The sequence below is a fragment of the Aphis gossypii genome, chromosome 3 (genome assembly GCF_020184175.1).
Source record: "Aphis gossypii isolate Hap1 chromosome 3, ASM2018417v2, whole genome shotgun sequence".
In the NCBI taxonomy this organism is placed as follows: domain Eukaryota; kingdom Metazoa; phylum Arthropoda; class Insecta; order Hemiptera; family Aphididae; genus Aphis; species Aphis gossypii.
The window spans coordinates 30,952,184-30,966,072 of record NC_065532.1 but is presented as its reverse complement, the minus strand read 5'-3'; the positions used below and the strand labels follow the sequence as shown (position 1 = coordinate 30,966,072).

At 28.4% G+C, this 13,889-nt stretch overlaps 1 long non-coding RNA gene across 2 annotated transcripts; it reads right to left on the bottom strand.

The window, feature by feature from the left end:
• Positions 1 to 8,729: 8,729 nt before the first annotated feature.
• On the bottom strand, positions 8,730 to 13,314 carry LOC126550960 (uncharacterized). 2 transcript variants are annotated; one of them, XR_007605018.1, is made up of 4 exons: positions 13,190 to 13,314; positions 9,624 to 9,728; positions 9,116 to 9,256; positions 8,730 to 8,984 (listed from the first exon to the last, which is right to left on the bottom strand). It is a non-coding gene; the product is annotated as an uncharacterized LOC126550960 (long non-coding RNA). The 2 variants fall into 2 exon arrangements; XR_007605017.1 differs by having other exon boundaries at positions 13,186 to 13,312.
• Positions 13,315 to 13,889: the final 575 nt, after the last annotated feature.

The window sequence follows — 13,889 nt, the reverse complement described above, 5'->3', positions numbered from 1 at the left end:
ACTATACTTTACTTACTATAGGTATTCTTACTATTCTTTATTTAAAAATTGTAAAATAAACGTACCTGTTTTGCTGTATTTATTTGTATCAAATGACTGCTAGAATAATGCGTTTTTAAATTAGTTACACTAGTCTTAAAAGAATATTTTTTTTTACAAATATTGCATTTTGCAAATGTTGTGTTTTCTATCACTGTAAAATGAGACCAAATATCACTTGTCTTACGATTCATGTTGAAATAATTAACCACTTTACAAACAAATTATTAAACAGAAGAATTAGACAGTAAGTATATGTGCCAGCGTTTACCACAGACAATGCAATATTCAACGATGATGTACTGGGGTAGAATGTGCTCATTTTTTTGCATGAATTGTGTTTTAGGCATAAGAGTTTGTATTTAAGTGAACATGTTAATTCTTGTCTAATAATTGCGTGGTATTGTTTGCATTTTGTACTATGTTTAATATATGTATGAAAATAAAACATATAATACATCATTTTATTCTCTATATTATATTATATTATTTGACTAGTTTTAATGCAAATAATCTTTACCTAGGGTTTAACTAGTTTTAACTCACACATAATATTTAACATATTATATTTAAAATAAACTTTATATTTTGTTTTAATGACACTGTATACAATTATTTAAGTACAGCTATGCATATAAATTGTATTAGTAGGATATATTTCTAATGAAATATTTGTGTTAAATCTTAATTTAGTAAAATTTAAAGTTACACTGCAATCACCATTAGTAAGTGTGATCCAGATGAATAGATGATAGTTAAATCAAATAAACTTATTTTTTTTAACTTAGTCAAGTTAATAATTGTCTCCATATTATCTTTAAATTTGCTGAGTTAAAAGTAGGTATTTTTAATAATCATTATCTTATAAAGTTATAACTTAGGTATCTAACTCAGTTTAATTTTACTCATTAACTTGTTATTTTTGAAGACAAGATACTCAACACACTCAAAACCCAGGTAAAATCCTTTGCTGCTCGCCTACAATGCCTAGAGCAGATAATAGCAATAGTAAATTAAAAATTTAAATTGATTCATCTTATAGCTTATTTGGTATTGCTGTTTGTAATGGCTATAGCATTAGCTATTAGCTGGCAGCTGCTAATAAAATAGGAAATTAAAAATATGTGATAATATCATATCATCAGCTGTTTTTTAGTAATAGCAATAGCAGCTATTTGTCACTGCTATTTTACATTAGCAATAGCAATAGCTATTGATAAGAAAATAAATAGCAGATTACCATCACTAGTTTTCACGGTGGGATAACATGCGGTATATATTATACATATATCATCGAATACTAGTCGAGAAGAATGTAAGCTGAAACATACTCAGGTGTTTTGGACATTTGAACGAATATTATATCATAAAATTATAATATAAAAGACATAACATTATAAGAAAATAAAAGTTATTTTGAATTAAACCGTCTATATAATTTATAGTAAGGTGAAGTGATTAATGATTCGATAAAAGTTATTTCATATAGTTATACAATATACAGAGGTAATAATATAAGTTGTAATATAATATGGAACAGCACAACAAATAGCTGTCATAAAAAAATAGAATGCCTATATAATATTAAATTTTTATTAAATTCTATATTTACTGAAAATAGTAAATTTCTAGCAGGTCTGAAGCATTGATTTACACTAGTGTTGCAGACATTTGTAGTATTTCGTTTGAACAAATTTGAGGTTTTTAGAAAAAATATAGTTTTAATTATGGCATCATGTCGAATATTGTGTACTTAAATTACACACAATATATTTTTATTGTGTTAAATACTTAAATATATTACGATAAAATATATACCGTGATTATTTCTACACAATTATTATTAAAGATATTACGCGTATAATATTTGTAAAGTTTACCGTTTGGGTGTATGTTTTTTACATGTGTATTTAAATATACCAATTCATTATTCCCGCAGAATTGTAGATTTACAATATTCCGATAGATAAAGCATGGTTTATATTACCAAGATATTATGTTGGTAATTTTATTCATTAGACACGAAGTCACACAATAATGGCAAAACCTATGACGTAAGTCTGTGACAATTTAAATGAATACTACTTAGGTACATTATAATATATCGTACTGTATTCAACTGATAAGCTTTTATTCGGCAATGGTAACCATACTAACTGTACGTGGTATCACGTATATTGGCCATTTTAGGTACCACTTCAATAACTGTGCTAAAAATATAACACATTTTTTACGGATGTGAATAAACATTATTTTTTTTTTACTTGTTTAGGATCGAAAGATAAACTATTATCTCGATACGACTTTTATAGATAAACATTTTATCATAAATCTCTATTGTCAGTAAAACGTTTTCTCTGCAATGATTCATTCTATTCACTCACCAAATAATAAATGTTTATAAATACATATTATTATAATTTATTGTGCTTCGAAATAAATATAATACACATGTATAATATCTCTTTTCTGTCGATTTCTTGTTATTATATACGTTTATCTACGTTTTGCATAATGTATGGCCTTCAGGGAATTGACATTTTTTGGATATCAATTTTTACTTCAATTAAAATTAAACTTCTGATATATAAAACGTATTACCTCAACTACAATTAGTCATCTAATATGTATTATTATCCATAGTACCTACCAAGAGGTTAAAGTATCGTTGATGTTTTATCGTTTACGAGTAAAAACGATAAAGATAAAATTGATACAAAAACATAATATTGTAACCAAAAAATGAACTGTACCCAAGTAAAGTATTTTAACTATATACTAGCGATACTCTATGCAGACTTGTTTTTCTGTAATAGTATATCGTATAATATGATGACTTCATACAAACATAATATAATGTTAATGTATAGCTTAAATTTAATAATAATATAATCACGTTGGCATGGGGATCGTGTAGGGTACAATAGTACATCACAGATGAGTCTGCTAATAAGTCATAGCGCGCCAGACGTGATTACGTAACGAATGATATATAAATATATATATACATAGCATATTTTGTAGTGGAAAAAAATCGAAGTAATCCTCCGACAGAACGACACGCAGACACGAGGAAACGCGAGGTTATACGAGGTTGTGAACACTTCATGAGGATTACGCATCGTGTACAAATTACGACAGAATTTATTAAATAATTTTTCACCTGCAACACCGTTGGCAAAATGTTCGCTACGATGCGCGCGAATTATCGTTGGCTAAAGCTAAGACGTTCCGAAATATTATGCCACATTGACATTTTGACAAGAAAATTATTTTGAAATATTCTGTGATTGTTTTTCGAATATTTTAGGGTTTAAAAGATTAATGTTTGAATTTTAATCGTTAATAATTTATTTGCAAACTGAAATTACCTCATTTTCAACAATTTTTTTTTACCAAATATCCTTTGGTCTTGTTTTTGGCTACTCCAATTATATTTATTGTACCTATTGGTTATTATTACTATTATTATTACGTGTTATCGAGTGTATATTCTCACGAATCTTGGATTTAACATATTTATTAGACGATTATACTTTATCAGCCAAATAGCCAGGTCGATTTGTCGTTTTCTATTCAATATTAATATTATTTTTCATTTGATTATTATTGTTGTCATATGATTATATAATTTGTCTAAGCTCTGTTGTAGCATCATGGCTGAAAAAACATTTTGATAATATTTTGCTGGTGAAATAACAACAGTCCAAAAACTACAACAAACTATAATAACTTTAAAAATATTCGATTAGTTTAATGAAATACAAATACCATATTATGTACTATGTATTGCGACCGATTTGCAGAATTAACTATACATATACATATACATAATACATATACATCATAATCATAACTTCATTGCGCAATAAGTTGACTAGTTGACGTCTGTAACTCAAAATTATTGACATCTTATTAAAACAAAAAATAAATAAATAAATAAATAATAATAATAAAAATATATAATACAGTTCAACGTCCTGATCGTTCTCAGAGTAAATATTATTCTGTTCATTCGGAATATTGTGCTATTTTTTTACTGACTATAATATTATACCATCAGTTAGCATATTATAATATTATAATTCTGATTTAACCGTACAATATGCGTGATTATAATCAGTATTATTTTTTTATTCTTTTTTAGACAATTTTATTACGACGACATAGTGGTAGGTAAAAAAAAAATGCGCCACGTTCTATATTAATATTCACATTTTTGAATACGCGTCTAACAAAACAACATATTTGTAAGTTACTACTACGGAATAGTTACACACGAGATTTTGGGTTCACATAACGAAATTGCCAACAGTGAGTTATATTGTCGTGGGATTGGAAAACAGGTGAATATCATGGAATATCACAAATGAATGTTTGCGAAATCCGATTTACATCGTTTACATAATATATTATAATGTACGCATAGCGATAAGATAATGTAAACGTTTTTTATTCTGAAAATCGTATTTCATTTTCCGATAAACAATGACTTCTCAATTATTGATTTTGAACCTTTATAAAAAAAATAAAAAATCTCGTTGACATAATAACACGTTCCCGTTGACATCAATGCTTAAAATAGGTATTAATGGTATTAAAGTTGTATATGTGATACTTTCGCGATTAGCATTTAAAAATGTCATACAGTTTAACTCACGTTATATACGTACACGATTTGAGGGAATGATTTGTATACATTTCTCAAAACATTTATTTATATTAATTTTTAATTTATTATGCACTTTAAAGTATTAATTGTGTATAAAATATATCGAGTACTGTTTTAACTTGATATTGTCAAATCTGAATTATTGGCTGAAAACTAAACGTCCGACTATATTTTTTATTTTACACTTACAACAATATAATTAGGTATGTATGCACAGGTATAATTTTTAATAACGCATTATCCAAAAATGTGTGCTAAAACGAGCGTGTATAAATAAAAATAAATTATTAAATCTTATAGGTGTCGAAATATTTGTATACTAATTTTCGAGTGTTCCTTATATTACATTATGAGGTACTTTATAGGTACAATACCTATATACCTACTCGAAAAGCGATTTAGATAAATGATTATTGTACTGTGTATATAATATATACTTAATGACTTAGCAAGACGATAAACGATCGGCGACATCGATGTTGTTGATGTATAAATGGATTAATATAGGCACGCAAAAAGTCACGTCGTCAGATGACGTAGGTTTAAAATGTATTTTCGTATCGTGCACGTAGGCACCATCATCAGTAGAGAGTCGGGTTTGATTCGCATTTGTGTTTTGATAATAGGTACATTATACTTTTTTTCGGCGATCGTGCCCTGCAAACAATCTCGCGGCCCATCGTCGTCTCCTTCACTTTATTAATGCAAATCACAATTTATGTAATAATATACGTAATACTCGGTTCGTATATGTCACTAATCCCAATAAAATGCCACCCAGGCCGTCGTTACGAAGTCCAAGTTGTTTTAAAAATGCATAGTATCCGATCGTCAAGACTGCAGAAGCCTGTTTCATGTCGCTGTTGCTGTATGTACTACAAAAGTCTTCTCAGTTCTCATTTTATATCCTCTTAGATAAATCTCTGATGCTATTAAGTGTACATACTATATTGATATTTTGTTAATAATAAATGTACATACATTTTATAGTTACATAAAAATAAATTTAGTTTCTCAATATTGACAAAAAACAGAAGACAATAATGTATTTAACGAATTTACTAATCGTTTGTTTTTAAATACGATTACAATTATTTTTCAAATATTTATGTACATCATTATTTCACGCCAATTCATATTTCAAAACAAATTATATGATATTTCGATTATTGTTTAATTTTACTATTCTTAATAACCAACAAAAATGTGATTAGAATTTTTGTGGATACGCATGTGATGTACCACATTTGCTAAGTACTCGTATCGCATTTACTATATATATCTAAAATATTAAATAATATAAATTTATTTTATATCATCATATTACGTACAGAGCAATGACCTGTAGGTCGTTTGTCTGTCGTGTTTGCTTGAACGTAAATTTCCGATAACTAATACCAATAAAACAATACGACAAATACATAAAATCTATTGTCCACAGTTGTTCAGCACTTTAGATTAGAGCGTGGATGTAATATTGACATTTTTTAAATATTATATTATTATCAAAACTATATATTATTCTATATATTACATTTACATAGTTACATAATACCGTAATTCGATTTAGATATAATGACGCTAATACTGGCCTAATGGTATGAAATGATCGCAAGTCGTAAGTCGAATCATAGAATTTGGTCGAAATTGCTTAAAAAATAAATAGGTAAAAAACACCTAATTACTATTAGTCATTATAATATAATTCAGTAAATTATGCACATATATGTGGATTTCAGTTATACAGTATAAATATTTATCACGTACCATTTTTCATAACGAGTTTAGTTAAGTACTAAATTTGCTGGATTTAGTAGTCTAAATAAAAACAAAATTTTCAAACTTTCAAACCAAGATTGTACATTTTAGTTACTCTAATATCATAGTCTTATTAGTTTAATTATTATTTATAAAGACTATAATATCGAGATATCTGTTTCTACTTATTGTCGATACATGGACCAATCTGTTTTTAGTTTTATACCTGTCAATATCATTCTCTAGTTCTTGTTGAATGTATAATGTATACTGACCAATATAACATTGGGTCACAAATTGTTACAAGTACGCACCTATTATACAGTGCTAAGTTTAGCAAAAACTATATCACACATTATATCACACATCGTCTTGCACGAATACCACGCTAAACAGACTTTTAAATTTTAATCTTTGTAATATTAAAAAAAACCTTTGTTTTAACCTAATAAAAGTTATGAGAATTTCGCTCGAATTTTAACGCCAAAATGGCACTTTCGTAATGGGCGCCCGGGAATTGGGCCATATTTTAACTACCTATTTTGTATAAAATATTTGTTAACATTTTTCTACCCGTAGATTGGGCCACAAATTAAATATATATTTTTAAAGTGTACCCGGAGATTGGGCCATACAAGTATAGCACACAAATATACTATTAATACGAATATAATATAATGTTTATCAACTAATTATTATTTTTTTAACACATAAAAATACAATTCGTCAAATAATTAATATATTTTTTAAAATACTTCCATACAGATTTAATTAATTTAATATACAACAAGGTCCATAAAATTAGTCGAATATGAAATAATTTTTATAAAGAATACCAATACTCATTTTACAAATATAATATAAGAACCATAAAGTTAGTCAAAAAATAAATAATATGAAATAATTTTTTTCTAATATAATATTTAAAAATATAATTTTTTTTTTTAAATAACATGATACAGATTGTAAATATTCAAATTGGATTTTTTCCCCTTCTTCATATTTTTAATTTCATTAAGAATAAAATTTTGTCGAACTAAAGTTCGTTTTCTTGTTTTTATTGTTCCTATACTTCTAATCTTAATATAAACTTCTGATTGAAGTTGCAATAAAAAATTATGTATATTTAGATGTGACATATAGAAATTATTTTTGAAATGTGAATGAAAAGACTCAACGGCATTTGAAGTTCAAATTAGGTTTCATAAGTTTTGCACACTACGCGTATGACTATTTATCCATTTCATTTGATGACAATTGATAATTCTATATCATAAGATATTGGATAATTTATTACCTTTTGATAAGGCATACGCAGTCGCTTCGAGTAAAGTTTCGTATGCGCTGCAGTATTAGGAATTGTATCAATTTATATAAAAAGATGTATTGTATTAAATATTATTTTATTACAATTTAAAATGTAATAGTGGCCCAATCACCGGGTCTGCCTATTATAAATATACAATTTTAGTGGCCCAATTACCGGGCCTACCTGTAATAAATATAAAATTTTAGTGGCCCAATTACCGTATACCTTTGGAAAAAAAGGTGAATTGTGGCCCAATTCCCGGGCGCCCTTCGTAATAATATTACTAATCATTGACTGTCGTAATTAATATGTACCACTACGAAGTTTTAAATACGACGTTTGGCCATAAAACTGTGAAAAGAAAATAACTACATGGTTATAAAATAATATTATTATTTTACATATTTTGTGCAGAGCTTCAAAATATTATTTTAATAAATACCTTTCATTAAATTTAATGTTATAATAAATTATTTTGGTTTTGAGTTTAGAATACACGCCATTTTTCAGTCTCAAGTTTTAAAAAAAATATTTTCTCTTAACGTTTTTAGATAAGGTAATTTACTATAAATTTCTTATCGTTTTAATTTTAGAAGTATTTTAAAAGAAATTTTCTATGACAATTAAAAATTAAAACATTTACAACTTTTATTGAATTAATAACATGATGTATTAATTATATGTTATTGGCTTATCGGTATTGGTTCATATTGAAAAAAATAAGAATACGTAATCAAATTTTTATTGTAAAAAATGTTTTTTTCCACATTGTAATGAATATAACGCTGATTTAAAAAAAAAGAAAAAAAAAAACGGCAAAAAATATATAAATATTATTTACACATGTCATATATTAATATATCTTTCAGTAAAATTGTTCTTTTAGAAAAATATTTCAGATTCTATGCTACTGTAGATGAGATTGAAACAATTTTTAGACTTATTATGGATTTATTACATTGTTTCGGTTAATAATTTCATTTTTTTATTTTCTACTAAAAAATTTGATTTTCTGTAAATACATATTTTTTTTTTGATTGAAAGAAATCAATTAATCATTAAAATATTATTTATTAATTTTGATTGAATAGTATGGCGTTGAGTTAAATTGTTGCGCTTGGATGGTGACATACCTAGTGCTCTAGCTTAGTCGAAAAATTATATGTCCAATTAAAACTATACTCAAGTACGAGTACGCCCGCATACCTGCATAGTATATTATAGTATATTAATATATTATATTTTATTCTGACTTCAATTTTGGAATACAAAGTACCGCTATAGGTAAACGTGCTCATGGCTGTTACTATTATAATTTTTTTTTATTATTTTCTTACTTGTAATACTCTTGCGGATTGAAGGCGAAACTTATGTATACGAATAACCATTATATAAATCAATTCGGTTATATTCGGCCTGTTTGCTTGGCACGACTGAGCAAGCGACTAGGTGTCGGTTCGTTAGAAGAGACTAAAATTCTGAATCTCGCAAAAAAAAAAAAATTAAACAAATAAATAAAAAATATTAGTTACTTGCTACTGTAATAAATAATAATAACTCATAAGAATATTTTTGTTGAATTAAGAAGTATAATATATTATTGTGTTGTTTTTTTATCATTATAATATACACACAATATTAAATAAAAGTTATTGCTTGACGATTATATATTTATATATTGTAATGTACTAAAGTCATATTATCAAGGTCAAAATTTCAGGAGAATTATTCCAGTCTCAATCGTATAGGCAACATATAATATTATTACTGCAGGGTTGGTAAAGAAGTTGGGGAGAATAAATAAAATAAGCCAACTAACACCGTAGTAATATATATAAGTAATACCTACTGAAACTTAGTTTATTAGAATTTCTTATTGGTTATCACCAATCGTCGCATTATTGTACATCACCTTTAATATTTACCAACATTGCAGTAGTAAATTCTTCACTGAAAAATATAAAAAATTTTGATTTTTTAAAATAAAATTAAAGATGATGTCAAATTTGATTATTAGGAGGCATTTGTAACTTTATTTTATAATAGCTTTAATTATAGTTAAAATAATATAAGTTATATACTATATTTTACAGAAATACAATTTTAATGTAAATCATCTATTATAATATTTGTTTTTAGTTATTATATCGAAATTAAATATCAATGTGGTATAACATCAAATATATCTTAATTAGACGTCTTTACAGTTTATTTACTAATAAACTATAATATGTAAATGTATGCTTTTTCATCAAGATTAGATGTAAGTTCATTAAATATATGAACAGAATTCAACGTAGGTATTCAAACAAAATAGTTTTCGTTTGTTCATTTTAACCCTTAGATGAACAATCTCGATCGTTCCGAGGTTTGTAAATGCATAATTTAACATACAAATAAAAAAATACTCGAGCGTGTATCATAACTGGCGGCGATGCAGTTTATCGACGGAGAGTTTTTTCTTGGTCCTGGTTGAACGCGAGAAAGAAATAACTGTACGTCAGACGCTGCAGTCTATTTCGATCACATCTGCAGAGTTAGTGTGATGATAATAGTAATAATAATAATATTTATGTTAGAGTTGGAAGTATCTAGCTGGTGGTATACGACGTTCGTCGGTTTTTCGTTAATGTAAACATACACTGTCGCCGGGATACATATTATTATTAATCATTTATTGTTACGCATAATAAGCTACTGCAGGATGAACCTTCCGGAATACTGTGCGACCGTAATAATTTGGAACGGTTAAACATTTGGTCCGACACCACTGTCGCGTAAATATGTATAATATTATATCGCTCTACAGTGCAAAGATTACCTAATTATAATATCACACCAGACCTTTATGGTTTGATTAAATTCGTAAAATACTACGCGTTTGTCAACTGCGGGACTTGATACAATAATTTTAAATATATTATGTTTATACGTTATAATACACGGGTGGTCAATATGTATTATTACGATAATATGCTCTACATAGATACGACATCTTAAATGTTGATATCGTAGAAATAATACTCGACATTGCAGTCGTTACGTGTGGTACTACTTGATTCACTTCATCGGCTGTCCATATCACAAGGCTATTGTGTTTGGCTTATTTGAAGAAAAAAAATAGGCCAAACGTATATAAATTATAATATTGTAATAAATTCGTTATCTACCGTATACCGTATTATGTATTTATGTAGAACGATTATACATCGATTATAAAATAAATAATAGTATTATTCGTCGTTCACAGCCGATAACTGTTGGCACGTGGAGTTAATCGATAGCATATATTCATGCGCGTTCAGACTATAGACTTTTATACATTAGGTAAATAACAATAACAATCACTAATTAAATACATCATTTGATTAAAACAACATTGTCACAGAGAACTTAAACTATTATATTGCGACTAAAAAAATATCTAACACAAGCGTATATTTATATTTTTAATTAAGTTTAATAGTTAAGTATATATTTTTTGTTTTTTGCTTTTTATTGAAAACATAAATCATTAAACCCTTCAGCATTGGGAGCGTTTATAATAGACGATAATATTTTAGTAAGCGCTGTATTGTCTCATACTCTCATGTCTGTCTTACGGCTGTGACCGATGGATTTTTAAGTTTGTTTAAACCGGTTTTGCGCGTGTTGGTTAATGCTGCGGCCTATGCGTTGGATGTGAAACACCTCAAAACCATTAAGCACACTTAATATTACCTATTATAATATCTCGCGTAGCTGTGTAAAGATTTATAATTTATAATTATTTATTATGTTCGGTGGACCTTTTTTTTCGAAATATTTAAAGTCGACGATTAGAGAGCTGCATTCGTAATCCGTCCGCGTCGTCCTTGCTGATGGATAAAGTAATACAGGGTATTCCACGAGAACGTTTGAAGGTAGTTAATATAATATTATGTACAATGCGCTTAATGAGCCGTGATTTCGTTGCATACGAATGCGCGTGCAGTGTGGCCGATATAATAATAGTTTTGACACGCAGAAAAACTGGCCGAGAACACGTTTCTAGACTGTTGTGGTTAGGGGTGGTTTGGAATATTATATTTTTGTTCGGATTCAACGGGGGTCGTCGACGACGGCGTGAGCACAACAGAAAAACGTTTTGGAGGTAGGTAGGTGCATATCATTATGTGTAATATTTTTGAAAGTGAACGTAAAAAAAAACACCCAAAGATATAAATTATATTATTATTGTTATTTTGGTCGTTTTTGGTTGACTCCGAACAACCCGCTCACAGAATTATTCCCGGACGGCATATATACATACATATATAAATCGAGACGAGTAGATAATGCAGCATAATAATAATATTATACTTATATGTTATCCAGTCGCTCGAAGGTTCTCGTGCAAGCGCATAATATACAATACGCACACATAAACGTATATTTCAACAATATGTATTATTGCTTCACATCAGCTGTACCTATATGTATAGAGGCGTAACTACGCAAGACAATATTAGCGTACAGAACAATATATTATATTTATATGAGTTCCCTCTCGTGTTGGGAAATCCGGTAATGAAAAAGACCACCTTGTCAGTTTTCCGCAAAAATAAACTCAAGTAAAATATCAAAGAATCCATTATTAAAAGCGTACCAATATTGAAATGACTAATCTCTCTAAAACAACAGACTCAAAAAATTAAAACTTAACTTTTAAAATGAAAATATTTTCTTGCATAAAAGAAGAGAGGTATTCTCACTCGAGCGAGAATAGGATATATTCACATTCATTAGACTCATTCTTTCTGTATACCTTATCAGAAAACCATAACCAGCATTTAATCTATTATGTAGTATACTATATGCAAATAGAAAACTCATTGTGATTAGCTATGACTAAAAGAGGTCGTAGAATCCTTAACAATTCATGTTTCCTCATCAATGAAGAAAAATATACCAAAGAAATCTATATAAAATATTATTTTTCATGAAGTTTACTCAAATCAAAATCGCCGGAGTGTCCGAGTCACTCAAAAATCTATTGATGAATGTGTCGTTTGAATACTTCAATAATATCGTTGGTCTTAGCATAAAAATCGACAGTGGAAGGTCGTTTGAAAGTACACTCCACTTCCTGTATCGATACATTAATATATTATCCTTGTCAGCAATTTGAGTTTGTTTGTTTTTACACATATTATGTACAAAATTGCAAACGTGTTAATTAAGTACGACTGATAATGACTAAATGATTTACAATAATAAAGTCAAAGGATACGATCGCTGTATTATAGATCACGGAGTAGTCAAATAAAAACGTAAGTATATAGGTACTATGCGGAACCGGCCACGGCAGATCACGGTGTTATACAAGTCTATGTGTGTGTGAAGTAATAGCACGATATTATACATATTATTATTATATTATTCCTACCTACACTCGGATCAGCAACTATTCTTTTACATCATCACAAACTTTTCGACGAACTACTTCTGTTTCGAGTGTACTGTTATTTTTTTTTTTCGTCATAAACAGAATAACGTTCAGTTACACTGTTACTATAACGACTTTTAATATTACCATCCCAATAATTGCAACAGGATTCGCTTCGTGAAGTGACCGCCGATAGACCTTGCGCAACGACGACGACGACTATCGATCGAAAACATAATATTATACTAACGCACTAAACGCTCAAAAATCCATAGCATGCGTGATATAATTATTTCTATTTTATTCGTCGATACGTCGAATGTACGTTTTAGGTCAATCGTTTGCAATCGTATGTGCGCACTGCACACAAACATAATATGTTTTACCTAAGATATAATAATATATAATAGTAACATCGGTATATCAGCTGACGTATTTATCCGTGTAAACGTATAATTATTTTAATATGATTTTTAAACGCATATTTGGTCTGTCATCCGTTGTGTATAGAGTTTTGCGTTTGACGCTCGTCTTCTCCGCCCCGAATTTCATTCGCGAAAACCGACGCGTGGGTCACGGTTTGTTTAAAAACAATACGAAATATTATACTGTACATTGCTTTTGTATAGGTTTTAGATTTTGCTGCCCGACGAAATCGAAACTATTACTACACTACAGTTCGGGGCGGTCGTCGTGGGGCAGCA